This window comes from Lynx canadensis, chromosome E1 (genome assembly GCF_007474595.2).
Source record: "Lynx canadensis isolate LIC74 chromosome E1, mLynCan4.pri.v2, whole genome shotgun sequence".
Classification (NCBI taxonomy): Eukaryota; Metazoa; Chordata; class Mammalia; order Carnivora; family Felidae; genus Lynx; species Lynx canadensis.
Window position 1 is genome coordinate 22,262,127 of NC_044316.2, and position 17,810 is coordinate 22,279,936.

Sequence of the window (17,810 nt, forward strand, 5' to 3'; positions counted from 1 at the left end):
TTATGGAGAAGAGGTTGAATTGATAAATCCAAGTCTCCAGAAACCAGTGGCTGCCTCAGCTTGTTGAGTATTAGGGACATTGCCAAATTCTCATCTTTGGAGTTCTAGGATCTTCTAACCTTTTTTAAAAAACTAGAGTACCTCCCCTTCAAAAAAGACAGATGAGCATCAATCAAACATCTATCGTCTAATAAATCACAGAAATTAAATGTGAAAAATGAGTAAATTTTAGGATACTCAAGAATCCACTCTAGGGGTACTTAAGAATCCACAGGGGTGCCTACTGAAAATAATTCTTTCTCATCCGAGTCCCTCAGACATTCTGGATTAGCCCAAGTGGAGAGGCCCCAGAATCAGAATTTTCAATAATCATCTTCTGCTCCCACATGATTCTGATGCAGGTGGGACTCAAATATTTTGAGATACCAGTCATATAGCTATGTTCCCCGAGCACTGTTTACAATAAAATGAAAAGTTGTGTTTCAAAGACCACCAAAATGAGCCACAGTCTCCCTGAGTATGCCACAGACATTAGTCCTCTTACCCACAAGAATCACCAAGTAAGTATACAACAACTGAACTGTATTTATTTTGTCAACTGGACCATTATTTTCTTCAAGCCTCCAGAGACAATTATTACCCTAACTACTCTTAAGGATTTTAGCTGTCACCCACAGTCATTATACTGAGACACTTTCACACCTGGGATGCAGTACAAGGGGCTTAATGGAATTTTTATGGCTGTAAAGATTAAAGTTCACTTGACTCAACAAAATAGTCAAATAAAACAAAGGATAAAACCTCCCAAAAGGCACAGGTTGAAAGTAGAGGCTTCTGACTTCCTGGTGAGGCAGTTTTGCCCAGAAATTCAAACCATGGGATGCTATATAGCTCATATGTCTTGAGAGTACCCAAATGCCAACTTATCACCACAGCATCAGCCAATGCAGGCTTACTGTAACATTTGGAAGCACAAACCTCCTGTATAAAATGGCCTCTCCTGGGAGACAGAGGCTGTCGCCATGCTGGGGATCATTCCATCTTGGGGCCAGAAGGACCAGGCAGTCCTTTTAATCTTTAACGAGCCACTTTCATGTTCAGGTGTGGGAACCTGCTTCACAGCACTTTGCTGCAAAACAACACCCCCCCCCCCAACCAGCTGTGTGAGGGCACGTGACATGAGTCTGTCCCTGATGGTACAGTGACCAGAATCTGGTCTATAATGTAATTGTGGGTATTTGATTATCCACTGCGGTGTAATAGTTCAAAAGGGTATCCAATATCGAGGGTACAGCAACTGCCTACCTCAGTCACAGTGAAATACTAGATCCCTAAATGTCAGGGAATTGAAAAAGTAGCAAGCCTACGGGAAAAGGAAGAATCCTAAGCTGACAGGACACAGTGGGAGGCCCTAATAACAAGATGGGGGGAAAGGAAGTCAGCAATGTGACCAATCTGCTATCCTGGGCAGCTCAATTTAGAAACCTGGCGATGGAAATGTGGGAACCGTCTGATAGTGTAATTTCCTTTACAAAGCTATTTCTTCATTTTCTCTCCTGAGTTGTTAATACAGAAGAAGGGCAGGGACAGGCCCTTGTCCTCCAACTCCATCACGTAAACAACTCCCATAGCTTCATGATGAAGTGACTAGTAGGCTCACGTCCTATTCCCCAGTAACCACCCTCTCGGAACAAAGATTCTGTAATTCAACTCTGAAGATTTCCTGAATTCACAATTCTTCTTCACTATGTACCTCTGGACTCTCCTCTTTAAATACATCCACACACACTCCTCTTTCTCTCTCTACTCCCTGCCACCTCCCATACCCATGCCCTGCCTCCCAGAAGTCAAACTTTCTGACTTTTCACTTTGGTTTCCACTAAAATGCCACAAGATTTAAGTTACCTTCTCGCAGGTGCCCAAGTCTGTGGGGCCTCTGTTGACATGTGTCTCATCTGGATGGGTGATTTCTGGCCAAGTAGATAAAACTACCTGTTCACCTACAGTTAATCTTCAAACTGGCTTGTGTAGGCTGTGGAAATAAGAGAGTAAGGCTGCACAGCTTGAATGTCCCATCAAGGTAATCAAGATAATGGAAGAGAGACAGTAGACAGGAGAGATTTCAAAATAAAGACTGAACTGTGCATTTCAGTAGCACTTAAGAAAACACTCCATCTGATTAAGCCCCTGATGAGTAGGCTAATACCCAAAGGACTGTACGTTCTCCAAAGATTATTGTGCTCACAGCTCTTGCTTCCCTCAAGGTTCATAAAATCAAAATTGCATTACTTATAATAAAGTGGATAGGTAGATTCCAACATCCAGAATTCTGCTGATTTCCTTGCAAATAAAGCTACAACCTTATTTCAACCCAAACTCATGTAACGAAGAATAAAATACATTTTGTTTAGGTCTTTCAAAGGTACCTCTCATGCCTTTTATAAGAGAACAAAAGGGGTTAGAAAAAGGAAAACAACACTATCCCAAGCTGAAGCACTTAAAAAAAAAAAAAAAATCACAGCCAAAATGCCCATAATACATTCTCCACTGAAAACAAAAAAAGCATTAACACAACAGCAGATGGGGACTATGGGAACACGAACACACACACACACAGAATATACACACACATAGAGTGAAAAAAGATACAAAACACATATAGTTCAAAAGTTTAAAACCATTTCATAGTAGTTACTTCTGATAAGGATGGGGTTTACCTCCTGCTTTATATTACACTCCCGTGCTATTTTAGTATTTTTAAATGAGTGACATAAGCTAAGTAATATTACCAGAAGTGGGGTACCTAAGGTCACTTGACAAAAAAACAGCTATGTGAATAAGATGGTAGGGCCATTGTAAAATCAATTTTCAGCATATTTAAGGATATTTTCACTGAGGCAAATTTCTAAAGAACTAACCAGAAATTTGGGGCACCTGGGTGGCTCAGTTGGTTAAGCATCCAACTCTTAAAAAAAAATTTTTTTTAATGTTTATTCACTTTTTGAGAGACAGAGGCAGAGCGTGAATGGGGGAAGGGCAGAGAGAGAGGGAGACACAGAATCCAAAGCAGGCTCCAGGCTCTGAGCTGTCAGCACAGAGCCTGACGCAGGGCTCGAACTCACGGACTGTGAGATCATGATCTGAGCTGAAGTCAGACACTTAACCGACTGAGCCACCCAGGTGCCCCCAAGTATCCAACTCGATTTCAGCTCGGGTCATGATCTCATGGTTCATGAGTTTGAAGTCCCCCCCCTCTTGTCAGGCTTGCAATTCTCACTCCCCCTCTCTCTCTGCCCTTCCCCAACTCGCACCCTCGCAAAAATAAATAAAACATTAAAAAAATAAAAATTAATAAAATAAAGTAAGTGAAACATTAAAATAATAAGTAAAAATTAATAAAATAAAATAAACATTTTTAAATTATACATAAGTATAAATTAAACATTTTTGAATTATAAATATAAAATAAAATAAAAATTTTATTATAAATAAATAAAAATAAAATAAAATAAAAAAATAAACATATATAAACCATCCGACTCAGCAATTATACTCCTAGGCACTTAATCTAGAGAAATTAAAACTTGTATACACAAAACACCTCTAAACAAATGTCCGTGACAGTTTTATTTACATTCTGAAAACTGGAAACAACCAATAGGTGAATCGCTAAAAAAAACCTGTGGCACATCCACTACTTCTCAACAAAAAGGAACGGGCTACTACAACACACAACTTGCATGGAAGGCATCATGCTAAGTTAAAAATGCCAATCTCAGAAGGTCACATATTGTTGTGAATCCATTTCCATAACATTTCAGAAATGACAAAATTATACAGACAGAGAACAGATCGCTGGTTGCCAAGGATTAGGGATGATGTGACTATAAAAGTGCAATTATTCATTCAACTGTCCAATCACCACGGGGAACCCAGAAAGGCGAAAAGTTTGTAAAGCAAAGCACATTTCTTCTTATGCTGCAGTTCCTACCATGCCAGAAAAAAAAGAAAAAAGATCCTCTAAGCATGGATCAGTTGCTGGCCCAACCACCTGAAATACATTTCAGGCATTACCTGTGCCTCATCCCTCCCTGTATTTCGTCTGAGCTCCCCCAGAGCCATAAGCAATGAGCCAAAAGGCAGAAGTAGCCCATACAGAATGAATTCTGCTGTAGTTTCAGCTCAGCATTCAGCCGAAAGTACCCTGCTGGAAATCAAAAGCATGTGAACACTGCAGCAACAAGACAAAGAAATTGTGAAAGACGTGGTTACCAGGTAGGGCACCTCACATGTGACAGGCTTCTTACTACAAATAGCTTTCCTTACAAAAGTCTCAGGAGCATTCTCCAAAAATGTGAGGGAGAGGTTAGCAGAAAAAAATTAAATGATGCTTCTTCTGTGATTCTTCAAGCCAGTCCTCAAGGGTTTCATACGTAGGGGAAGCAGGACACGTGTCTCAAGCCCAGAGAGCAAAGTTTTACTTTCTATACTGATCAGGACTTCCTCCTGAAAATGGTCTATCACCATTTATTCCATTATCATTTACAACAGGAAGTCAGAACATCTACATGTCTTATGTAGAGGGCAATTTATTGAGGCCTAGTGACAAACAGGAAGACACTGCCCCCACCAGAAAAAAAATAATTGAAAAATGAAAAGCCATCAATAAATCCTTCTCTAAGCCAAAGCTTTAGCTGTTTAGCCAAATGTGCTTTTAAGGGTGACTGGTTTATACACCAAATACAATTATAGGGGCACCTGGGTGGCTCAGTTGGTTGAGCATCCGAGTCTTGATTTTGACTTAGGTCATGATCTCATGGTTCGTGGGTTTGAGCACCACCCTGGGCTCTGTACTGACAATGCAGAGCCTGCTTGGGATTTTCTCTCTGCCCCTGCCCCACTTTCTCTCTCTCTCTCTCTCTCTCAAAAAAAATATATAAATTTTTAAAAATACAATTACAACGTTAGAATTTGGAATAAACCATGAAACAACACTTCAGTGCTAACAGAACTAAAACTAGTAAGTAACAAGTGTTGCTAACATCTTTTTTTTTTTTTTTTAAGAGAGAGAGCTAGAGAGCCAGCAGGGGAGAGGGGCAGAGGGAAGGAGAGAGGGAGAGAGGGAGAGTGGGAGAGAGGGAGAGAGAATCTTAAGCAGGCTCCATGCTCAGCATAGAGCCCCAAGTGGGGCTTGATCCCATGACCCTGGGATCATGACCTGAGCCAAAACCAAGTTGTACACTCAACAAACTGAGCCACCCAGGCACCTAATACTCTTTTTAAATACCATTTCACACAAAGAGGCCCACATATAAGAAATTTCAAAGCCCACCACTATATGAACTAGAACCTACTTCTGAAGACATACTCTGAAAAGTAATGGTAACGGATGTGTCAGCGGACCATGCGGCCACTATAGCCTGGTGGTTGAAAGCTTGGACTTCACAGCCAGAAGGGTTCAAACACTGTGTGGCCTTGCACCCATCACTTAACTTCTCTGTGCAGTGTTTTCACATCTGTGGAACAGAGAAACTAGTACCCATGCTTCGTAAAACTGTTGGGAGGATGAAATAAGTTCATATAGTCAAGTCCCTGCACACAGCAAGTACACAGGGAGTGTTGGTAATTTTTATACAGGTAAAATATGGCACAAAGACAAGTATAACACAGCAAAAGAAATGTCAGTCTTTTCATCAGTCTTCCACCAAATTCTCTCATACTTTTAGACAAGAGTAAGCCTTCCCCTGACTCCCACCAAACAACGCATACAATTCCGTTCAGAAAAAAAGTATCATTTTACACAACGGAATGAGTAAAATAAATCCTGCTGAGCAGGCCTAATGCTTCCCAAACTCTCGTGGGCAAAATATGATTTCAATAGGAAAGGGGGCTGTTTTGTCGAGACAGTTTTATAATGTCCTTCACCAAATCAAATGTTCAAAGTGCAAATTCAAGGCTTCACACAGCAGGCACAGACTTTCAAAAAACATCTGTATCCTCACACTCACGTTCTCCATCCTTCTTTCCTAATCAAGGTTATAATAACCAAAGTCCTCTGTAGGTGGCACACTGCCGGACAACGTGCCATCCTACTGAATAGTCAGTAACTAGGAAAGAAAGGCCCAGGGAGTCAACACTCTCTTTACACCCCACCCCACCCCAGTCAGAAAGATGGCGAGAGACATTTGTTCGAGAGACACTTAAAGAAAACAGTTTTGACTTGAATAATCTAGACACAATGCCATACCTTTCTCCACTTCTAGGTTTCCCAACTATTCAGGGAACAGCCAAGATGTTTTGGAATCAGAAACGTAAATTGTTTCCAAAAGTGTTCAACAATGCTTGTCCAAAGGCCCCAACAGAGCTGGTAATTTAGACAGCTGTGCTAGGAGCCACAGAAGCTGCATTTTCTAACTAGTATTGCTTCTGAACAATTGAAACTTTCTCCAGTGCAAAGTCCAGACACAGGGAGCAGTGTTCCTTGAGAACATCCAAACAGTTTCATTTTTGTTTAACCACCAAAATAACAGCTCCAATAATCTATCAAGTTTGACATTTTATCCAACTAGGCAATTTAAACCAGGATGCAAAGCCTGCAGAGATTATCCCCCCCTGCTCCATATCAACATTCATTTTGACATTACAGCAACACAAACTAGGAAGATTTGTTCCTAGACTACTTATAAAAGGTTTCTAAAAAAGGCACCGCAAACTTTAGTGCCTCAAAAAAACTGCACATCCCCATATTTTATTTTGTCTTACACTTTTCAGCAGGTTTTATTAACTGTGAGTAAAGTTACTCACAGTTAGGCCAAGAGGTTGAAAACTCCTTTTTAGTGGTTAGTCAAAAGAGGTAAACATCCCTCCTGATCCAGGCACCAAATGCAAGTTGTACTGACTTATTCTTAAACATATTAAAGGTGGGGCGCCTGGGTGGCGCAGTTGGTTAAGCGTCCGACTTCAGCCAGGTCACGATCTCATGGTCCGTGAGTTCGAGCCCCGCGTCAGGCTCTGGGCTGATGGCTCAGAGCCTGGAGCCTGTTTCTGATTCTGTGTCTCCCTCTCTGCCCCTCCCCCGTTCATGCTCTGTCTCTCTCTGTCCCAAAAATAAATAAACGTTGAAAAAAAAAAAAAAACATATTAAAGGTAAGTATCCCTCACCTAATCTCCAAGTAGTAACACTGTGGTTCTGAATTAGCAAATCACCAGGTGATGGAACTTCTCTCCCCAAGCAGGGAATGGGAGCTCAGGGCTGTTTCATTTACAGGTAACAGGTAGCTGAGGAAGACAGTGATTATCAATGTCCTCAGAACCACCTAGAACAATGCTATTCAAAGTGCCTTAAGCTCCTCTGGGCCTTAAATTCCTCCTCTGCAAAATAAAGGCAGCCTCGTAATTTCAGAATTTCTCAGCATCATCATCACCACCACCACCACCACCATCATCATTATGGTCGTCAGAAACCCAAGCCTCAGTCCCAAACACTGATTGTATAAGTCTAGGCTAAGAAGCAGGAAACTGAATTTTTTTTACAAGTGCCCACGGGATTATGGGGCACACTAAAATTTGAGATCAGCCATATATTTTTATATATTATAGCAATGTTTTTAGGAACAAAAAAGGTTACAATTTGTGTGTAATCCCTGATAAATTATCTTAGGTAAAGAATATTTTTAATTTCGTATATTAAAACTTACAGAAAGCATATTTTAACGTTTTTAAAAAATTTTTTCAATGTTTATTTTTTTAGAGAGATGGAGTGTGATTGGGGGAAGGGCAGAGAGACAGGGAGACAGACTCTGAAGCAGGCTCCAGGCTCTGAGCTGCCAGCACAGAGCCCGACGCAGGGCTTGAACCCACGAAACATGAGATCATGTCCTGAGCTGAAGTCCAGCACTTAACAGACCGAGCCACCCAGGCGCCCCTAATACACTTTTATAATATTTGTAATATGTAATAAATTTCAACTTTTCCCCATTTTTAAATTTTTTTTTAGTAATTTCTACATCAATGTGGGGCTCGAACTCATGACCCTGAGACCAAGAGTCACGTGCTCTACCAACTGAGACAGCCAGATGCCCCAACTTTTCCCCATTTATAAAAATGACATTGGTGAGGGTGCCTGGCTGGCTCAGTAAGTGGAGCCTGTGGCTCTTGATTTCAGGGTTGTGAGTTTGGGCCCCACGTTGGGCACAGAAGTTAAAAAAAAAAAAAAACAACCAAAAAAATGATGTTTGGTTGGGAAGACCAAATGTAAATTAAAATACATGTAAATATGTACATGTTATGACATCAAAATTGTTTTGTTTGTTTTTAGAGAGAGTGCAAGCAGGGATGGGGAGAGAGAGGGATGTGGGGAGAGAGAGGGATGTAGGTAGAGAGGGGGAGAGAGACTCTTGAATTTTCTGCAATCCCTCCCAAATAAAACCAGTGGCTTATTTTTACGTTTGTGTTGTTTCTAAAAAGATGAGACAAGGAGGATTTCAGGCTACGGTTTATGAGCATTTCCAAAAGTAGGTACAGTGCAGGTATGGACAGCCTATATCTCAAATAAAAACCAATTTAAATATAATTGTCAGTGTATTTTCATTTTCAGTATTAGTTTTGGTACTACAAGAGACATGTTGATATGCTGTATGAAAAAAAATGTTTAATGTTTATTTATTTATTTTGACAGGGGGTGGGGAGAAAAAGAGAGAGAGAGCGCCTATGTGCCTGCAAGCAGGGTAGAGAATCCCAAGCAGGCTCCACTCTGTCAGCACAGAGCCCAACACAAGGCTCGATTTCACAAACCCAGCCCATGAGATCATGACCTGATCCGAAATCAAGAGTCAGACACTTAACTAAGCCACCCAGGCACCCCTCAAAAATTTTATCACACAAAGTTTAAGAATCTGATGAAGATCATCTGGAGGTGAAGTGGCAGAATGATACCATTTTTATGTCCCCTATTAACTGGCTGGCTCACTGTCCCTATTCATCAAGCTGCTGGTCTGCAACTGTGTCAACAACCCAGAGAGTTAGGAAACACCTAACTGGATCAGACCGTGGGCATGGGAGTAGAGGATTCAGATTCATCTGGAGTGCTGGGTCCAACTATACGGTGAGGGCAGTAAGGAAGGTGGAGTGGCCTTTGTCAAGCTTTCTGGGAATATTCAGGCACCCCCTCGCTCCACCCGTCCCGTAGCAAACACTGGCTAAGGCAAACTTCAGCTTGCACTCAGAATGATTAAGCAAATTCTTCCATCAGTAAATAAAATGACCAAGAATGGTACCTGAAGTCCAGTCATGCCCAAAAGGTAGAAACCAAGGCAAACAGGAGAGAAGCTGAAAGACTAAGAATTTCCTGCTATGGGCTGAGAGGGTCCTAGCATCCGCAATTCTTCCTGCCACCTTCTTCCAACTGTACAAAATGTTAGCCCCTAACTCTCCCTCTTCACCCCTCCAAAAAATCCCAAATGCCCAAACAATGGCTGCTACTTTACAAAAAAAACCAATTCCCCCTCTTTCTAGGACCATCCTTGACTAAAGATTCCTCCAACTAACTGAACTTCAGCTGACCTACTGCTGCTAGAGCAAGTCCTAGGAAACACTCTGCTCTCTTTCTCCAAACTAGAATGCTCCTTTTGTCCAGCATTTTCGATTAAAGCCTTATGCTCTCGTGAATCTTCTTCCACACCAATAAATAATAGTTTACCATGGTTAAGAGGAGGTATAATTAATTGGTTGTGGACCCACTGACTCAGGACCTAGGAAAAGGTTGGAAGCAGAAATAGGATGAGGCTATTTCCCAGGCAGATGTCTTAAACATTATCATAAAGAAAAAAGGTAAGATTCACAGAAAATGCTGGAGGGACAACACACTTCTACACATTTTAGGATCAAATCTTGTGCTGTTCGTCTGTATGCCTGTCATCTGGACTGAGACTGGAAAGATTTTCCAAAGCAAATGAGTAGAGCATGAAGAAGATGGGGTGGGAGAGAAGGATGCTCCATTTACTTAAGAAAAGCTTTTTTTTTTTTTTTTTGCAAGTCTTTTAACATAATCCAGCAGTTGCAAATAAACAATGGTGCTGATTACTAACGAACTGCATTAACCACTCAGAGGCCAGCAGAGCCTCCAGTTGGCCTAACTTCCTGTAAGTTTCAGGATGACTAGGCAGCATTTCTTTCAGGAGGATCAAGGCAGTTAAAATGTTTTCAGCGATCAGACTGGCTCCTGGTAGTTCAAATGGGGATGGGCTTCCCCTCCCTTTAGAACTGGACTGCGGGAAACAAACAGTTGTCCTAGGGAGCCCTGACCACTCCACAACCCAGAGACAATGAAATCAGGTCTTTATACGCGATTCCGGAAGGCCTGAGCATGTTAAACTGGGAGATGGGGGCCTAGCCCCCAGCACCAGAGAGGGGCAGCTTTAAAAAGTCAAGTAACACTTGCTCAACAAAATTTTTTAGAAGTTCAAAATCAGCACGAGGGGTAGCTGCTGAAAAAGGCTGCTGAGATTGCAAGAAGGTTTTGCTTATCTTTTTATAGGAGAGGACAATGGAGAAATTACCAGACCAAGGTCACTTTCCATTAAAAAAAAAAAAAAAACAACGCAAAAAGAGGCTGGAAGCCTTAAGAGAGCTAAAAACCTGTGTAAAGTCATGACTCCATGAAATCAGCAGCCTGGTGAGAATCTCTGCAAGAATCCTATAGGAAATGAAGGGCGGATTAGAGTAATTAAACGTAAAGTCTCCTCGAGAGCAACTTCTGTTCCTGAAGACTAGAGCCATTTCTGTGAAACGTATCATAGAAAAATTGTGAGGAGGATTTGCCAGGCAGCTCAGCCTCTCCACTTTCACATCAGGTCTGCAAACGCTATGATCTAAAAAGAACAGAGCAGTGATTTGGGGAGGGCATTAAATAATACACCTTATCAGAGAAACCCACTCCACTCTCCAGTCTTTGCAAAAGTCCACATGCTCGTGTAAGTGTAATATACTTAGAGGTTTCAAAAATTACACACATTTCCTCAAAAGAGATGTAAGGAAAAAATATAATCATGGGGTAAAGGCCAAACATTGTCTCTTCTGAATGCTTAAATAGCCAATTATGTGCCTTAATACATTAATTCTATGGAGAGAAAGAAGACTATTACAGGAAAGTTGAATAAGACATCTTAAAAAATGTACCCTGGGGCCTAAGTCCATTCAACTGACAGTAAAATCACCCCCTCAAAAAAGCAGTTTTATGCAACATCTAGTATTTTAATTTCCCAGCTGCCAAGAGAAATATATAAGGAGCAGAAATTAAACTAATTATGTCAGCAGCACAGTGAACAAAACTTTAATTGTATTACACACCAGTTAGACATTTGCTGAACAATACAAAGGCCCTTAAGGGTAGAAACTTCTTTAGAATATAAATGATTCCCAATCAAATGACAAAAATTAGTCTGTTTGGGCAATAAACAGATTCATGGTTTAGACACAAACTTGCAACCAACATCATAATTCAATATAAAAAATAAATATATGGTATAAGAAAGAAATCTTGAAAATGGCTTTGAATCACTCTCTGATTTACATATGCTGTATCATTAATAGGTCCTTTAAGCCAGTATTGTACTAATCAGCTTTTTTAACATCCTGCCCACAAAAGGGCCTATTCATTTAGCTGGGAGACAGGTGTTAGCAACCAGCAACCTCTCTTTTAGCCTGGAGTTTCAGGGGCCTGGCCTGTGATTACTGGGGCATGATTGGCAAGTCGAAAGGAAGGGCACTTTGAAAGGGAGGAGAGAGGGAAAGAGAAACAAAAGAGACCGAAAGGGAGAACGGGAGATGAGGGAAGAAATGGATGTCAGCTGCTACTTAACGGGGCCACCCTTACAGCCTCCTAGACTGACGTGAGTGCCCGCGCACTACCACCCAGATAGACAGATACGTATGGCTGAATTTGGATGGCATTAATTCATTTCTGCAAACAGTAACTCTGGATATATGCCTATACTCCTCTCATTCTAAAAACACTTTTGAGTGTCCTATGACTCATTCTTCTTTACCCATATCATCCAGTTCCTAACTTTAGTCCTCACTCTCTCAGAGACTCTCTAAAAGAGCTGACAGAGTAGATATTCCTGGAAAGAGATACAGAGAAGGCCAGATTTAGAAAGACATCTTAAGCCTCTGGAATAGAAATCCTAGCAGAAAGTAGGAGAAGTGATCATTCATGGAGTTGCCTGCCATGTATAAAGAATGGATCTTCTCTCTTTTAATCCACGCAACAATCCCATCAGGTATTATTTTCATCTCGGGGATGAAGAAAATGAAGCTGACAAAGATTAAGGAACGTGTCTTGAAGTAGCAGAGGCCAGAAGGTGGAAGAATTGGGATTCAAAACCAGGTTTGTCTATTTCCTCAACTGTTACACTTTTCCCAAGTTTAATTCCCTAACTAACATGTTGAGTGCCCCAATTCTGTTTTAACTGGGATGGTTCTGTACTTCAGCAATTGTGCTTCCTTCCATGAACTCCGCAAAGGACCCGTGACTAAATTTTATTGACTATTAAGCCTCCATTATTTTCAATAAAGCTCTTTGGCTATGAAGCAGTGAAACATCTGGCAAGTTGGCTTTATTTTTAAATCCTACACGCGGAGAATTCCCAGGCATCTCTCCTATCCAACACTGATCGTAACTAGATTCGACTACTGATTCAGACCTCCAGTCGTTTCCACATTATCATTCATTTGTCCACTCAGGAAATAAAGGAAGCTACTTTCACCAACCCTCCCTCATGACTCCAGATAGATAATACAGCGGGAGGGCGGGGGGGGGGGGGGGGCTCTTTGTAAAGTAATTTACATAAAAGTTATAAAAGCTCTTTGTTATCTGTCATGACTAGGAAATGGGCTATTCTAGCAAATCAAACATCCTGGATACCATAATGATGGTTTTAAAGGGACTACCATTTGTAAAGAATTTCAAAGCAGTGCAACAGTGGCTCCCAAACCTGGCTGCATATCAGAATCGCTTTGGGGACCTTTTTGGAAATAGATGCCAGAATGGTTTTTAAAATGTAGATTCTTGGGGCGCCTGTGTGGCTCAGTCAGTTAAGCTTCTGACTCCGGCTCAGGTCATGATCTCACTCAGGTCATGATCTCACAGTTCGTGGGTTGGAGCCCCCCATTGGGCTCTGTGCTGACAGCTCGGAGCATGGAGCCTGCTTTGGATTCTGTGTCTCCCTCTCTCTCTGCCCCTACACGGCTCATGCTCTGTGTCTCTCAAAAATAAAATAAACATTTTTACAAAATTAAAAAAATAAATAAACAAAATGTAGATTCTTGGTCATCACTCATTCACTCAATCAAATCTCCAGGAGGTGGGGCTGGGAAATCTGTATTTTTAAAGAACCCCTTAGTGACTCAGCTGCAAACTGCAGCTTTCAAGGAATGGCTGGCTTTTGGGAACTGCTTGCAATAAAACACACTAAAAAGGCTAAAGGCTGCACTGAATACAATGTGACCTTTTTTTACTGATTCGGGAAGACTTGGGGATCTCCCAAAGGCTCTAGTTCATCATTCACTAGTGTCACCAGTCACTGTACTGGCAAAACCAGAAAGGAAAGGTTAAGATTTTGTATTGGTACAAAGCTGGAAAAACCAGCTTTGGTTTTCCTATCAGATTCAAAAAGCTAATTTTCCCCCAGAGGAAACACAGATTTTATGCTTGCTCTGAAAAAGGAAAATGTTTAAGATTGTGCAGTAGGATTCTCTTAACCGTTTGGCTCCAATTCAGAACGTTAACAGGCCCAAATTCATCAAAAATGGGGAATATTCAACCTGCACAGGGGAAAGCAAAGAAACTTCATGACCATCTTAATCAAGAGAAAGGAAGATAATGGGTTTAAAGTAAGAATGGCATTATAGGATTAGATAAAACCACTGTCCTGACCATGGCAACTGATAAATCCTGGAAACTGGGAGAGCCAAGGCCTAGGATTCCTTCCTGTCAGGGATGGCTTTCATTTGAGATGTAACAGAATATCCTATTAAAAGTCCTATTTAAAACACTGTTGATAATATAAAGTCACGATACAAGAAAATGACCAAACCATTTCCCTATTGAAAGAATGGGAGTTCGCGTGTTTGCATATAAAAAGACTGTCCTTGTGTGTCAACTATAGTTCAATTAAAAAATAAACCAAAAAAAGGTAATAAAAAAATACAGATTGTCCTTATAATTACCAAAATCTTTCTTACATAAACACAAGTGACCACTACCAATAACCAGTAACCAAACAAAAATAATAACCAGTAATCATTACCAAACCAGTAATCATTACCAAACAATAATAAAGCAGCTCGTCCCTTGAGATTTAACCAATAGCAATTGAAAACTATGTATTCTCATTAAACTCTAAATTATAACTTAGCTCTGTATTGCAGAGGTGAGGAGATTCGAAAGGTACATAGGTTAAAACTTTCATCCCAAAATATAAACACTATGGTCAGTACAAGTTTGATATAAAAGTCTCTAGGGGCGCCTGGATGGCTCAGTCGGTTGAGCGACCAACTCTTGATTTCAGCTCAGGTCATGATCTTGAGGTTCGTGGGTTCAGGCCACGTGTGGAGCTCTGAGTGGATACTGTGGAGCCTGCGTGAGATTTTCTCTCTCTCTCTCTCTCTCTCTCTCTCTCTCTCTCTCTCTCCCTCCCCCCCTCCCCCTGCTCATGGGTGCAGCACTCTCTCTCAAAATAAATATTTTTTTAAGTCTCTAATCTACCATTAAAGCAATAGCAGCATTAAAGATTCTATTATAAGACATCAAGGTGGAATTTGACCCTAACACTCTTTAGGTGTCTATAGGTGTTTCCAGAAAGTTCTAGGGACAATACTCTTACAGATGGGTGTGGCTATATTAAACATGACAGTGAACATGTGTTTAGGGAAGAAATTGTGCCCTTTTTTGTTACTGTTGCTGTTTTGTCTTTTCTAAATGCTGGTAATTGAAAATGCTTTTTCCACTGCTATCTTAAGAGGCCTTAAAGATGCATTATTAGATAGTGCTAAGCAGTTAGTTATGTCAACCCCTTGGCCATGAGAAAGATTAAAAACAAGTTAATTTCTGGGGCACCTGGGTGGCTCAGTCGGTTAAGCGACCGACTTCGGCTCAGGTCATGATCTCATAGTTGGTTGAGTTCGAGCCCCGCGTCGGGCTCTGTGCTAACAGCTCAGAGTCTGGAGCCTACTTCAGATTGTGTCCCCCCCTCTCTCTACCCCTCCCCTGCTCACACTCTGTCTCTCTGTCTCTCAATAATAAATAAAAACATTAAAAAAATTAAAAAAAAAAACAAATTAATTTCTAATCTGAGAACAGCTCTTGTTTTGTGTGTATTATTTTAGCAAATGGTTAAATTAAGTCAATTTAGAGGATTTAAAACCCTTGATCCCAATGTAAACAGAGTAACAGCTCTCTACCTCTACCTGACCAATTTGAAAGTTTTTAGTGGGCTTATCTTCATAATTAGATATAGTCATTAAAGTGTGTGGGTGTCTCCTAGATTACATGGAAATTTCCTTCAAGCACAATCAAGTTATTATTTAGCCTTGCCACATCAAGTTGTTATACACAACTTCCAAACTTAAGAAAAATAACACCTCTAAATCAACTGTAATTTATGAACTGTACTCTGAAGTCCAAAATTATTAGGCAATATGCCATAATGCTTCAGAAATACTTGCCATCACCCACTTCCTTGAATGTGAAAAAGAACACAATCAGGAAAAAAACGATAAAGAAGTTATTCAAACCTGAAATCCCCTGAACAGAGAGCAACCCTGCATCTCCCAACCCTGGAACTCTGTATAGGAACTCGGCCCAGCACCTGTCCCCTGCCTACTCCCATTCCTAAAAAAAATGGCTCAATAAATAGGACAGCTTTGGTCACATTGCAGTAACTTGAATTGTCACTAAGAAAATCACAAGGCTCCCCAGACAGCTGTAGCAACAGGAGTGACGGGAAATCTTCCCGGTCCTCCAAACCACCTGTAAAAGGGGATGAATAAGGAACTCGCTGCTTTCTAGAAGGCCACATGCACCTGTGGATGTCTGTAATTAGGTCACCGTGGCCTTTAGCCAAGGTGCAAAGTGACAGTAGTGGGTAAAGCCCTATTTCCAAGCTAACCGTAATTCCTCCCTGCGGTAGACTGGGAGGAGCTTGATACACCCTTCCTTGATTACACAAGCAGTTTTTTCCCACTAGAATAAATGACAGGCCAACAAAAAGGAGAAAATATGCTGTTGTTTGTATCTTCTACCAGCCCGAAATCAGGCTCTGAGCAGACAGATGCCTGCCATGCTCTGACTCCCCTGGTCTAGCCATTCTTCCCTACGCCTGGGCAAATGTCTCAGGGGCTGCCGGCTGCAGAGAGGCCCCACTTCCCTCTCCGTCTTGGCCACTGACGACCTCACACACCACCTCACACGAACAGAGGACAAATCCCTAAAGCGGGAGGGGGTGGGGGGGAGCACATTCCCAAACTTCTCCACTAAGCCTCCAAACTCCAGCCGTCTCCTTCCGAGAGGCCCGAAAGGCTCCTCCGCTAGGAAGCAGGGACAAGCCAGCTCCTTTAAGGGGGCACCAGGCCGCCGCGTACCTGACTCAGTTTCCTCTGCCGTAAGGCGGCATCTTTCCCCCCACAAACCAATTGAACCTGCCGGTATGTAAGGCGTTTGGGGATATTTGAAAAGACCCGTCTCCTGTTACTGCCCCCACAGGTGAAATGCTTTCTTTGGAAGGACTTTTACTGGGACAGGTGCGAGCTGCCCCGGATGCGGAGACTTCCAGCGAGGCAGGGAGAGTCCCAGGCCGCGCCCCGCACGGAGGAGGCGCTTCCAGACCACAGCGCGGCGAGAGCCGAGGCCGAGCAGCGCCCCCACCCCGGCCTCCCCCAGGACCCCACCCAGGCCGGGCGCCCCGCGGATCCCAGCGCCGCCGCCGCCGCCGCCTCCTCACCTGCCGCGGCCGCCCGCCCGGTCCGCACCTGGGAGGGGAGGGGAGGGGAGGAGCCGGATCCGGGCCGCGGACGCCTCAGGCAGGGGGGCTTCGGACTCCGCCGCGGCGGCGTCTCCGGGGCTGAGGGGCACCGGGGGGCGGTCGCGACATCCTCACGGACGGCCCCAGGAAGTTGGCCCCCCCACCCATCCCCAGCCGCCCGGCCCGGCCGCTCCCGCCCCTCTCGCGGCCCCGCCCCCGGCGCGGCCCCGCCCCCTCTCGGGAGCGCGCCTCCGCTCCCGCAGCGCCCGAGCCACCATAGAGAGGGGTGAGGCACGCGGCGGGCTAGAGCGCGGCCTCCGAGCGCGCCCCCTGGCGGAGCTGGGGCCGCCGGAGGCGGGGCTGGCCGAGTCTGAGCCTGAGTCCTGTGGATGCATGCATTCACCCCTATCTAGACATCCCTGTGCTCCTCGTTGCCTTGGTCACCAGACTGCGCGACGAGCTGGAGTCCAGGTCTGAGGCTCAGCTAGATGGTGGTGCAGCCTGGTGACCTTGAGCGAGTCCTTTAACATCTTTGAACTGGTTTCGTTGTAAGAGGTTGTGAGTCGCCTCTCCTATCTCATTGTTCCTCGCCACAATGCTATAAGCAGGTGATGGTTCATAATGGAGGCAACCCGGGCCCATCAGGGTTCATTAGTTTAGTCAAGGTTCTGTAGCTGGAAAGCTATTAGAAGCCAGATCTGTAAGACATCAAAACCCATGCTTGTCCCACTCACTCGCTGGCACCTCCCTCTTCTAGGATTTCCCAGTCTAAACCCCCAGGGTTAGTTAGGG

General features: G+C 43.0%; 1 protein-coding gene across 1 annotated transcript in view; it reads right to left on the reverse strand.

Moving 5' to 3' along the window:
* The window catches only part of RFFL (ring finger and FYVE like domain containing E3 ubiquitin protein ligase), a 65,704-nt gene extending 48,513 nt beyond the window's left edge, over positions 1-17,191 (reverse strand). Inside the window, exon 1 of the mRNA XM_032591083.1 lies at positions 16,998-17,191. The gene's annotated coding sequence lies outside the window, so the exon portion shown is untranslated. The remainder of the gene's footprint in view (positions 1-16,997) is intronic.
* Positions 17,192-17,810: the final 619 nt, after the last annotated feature.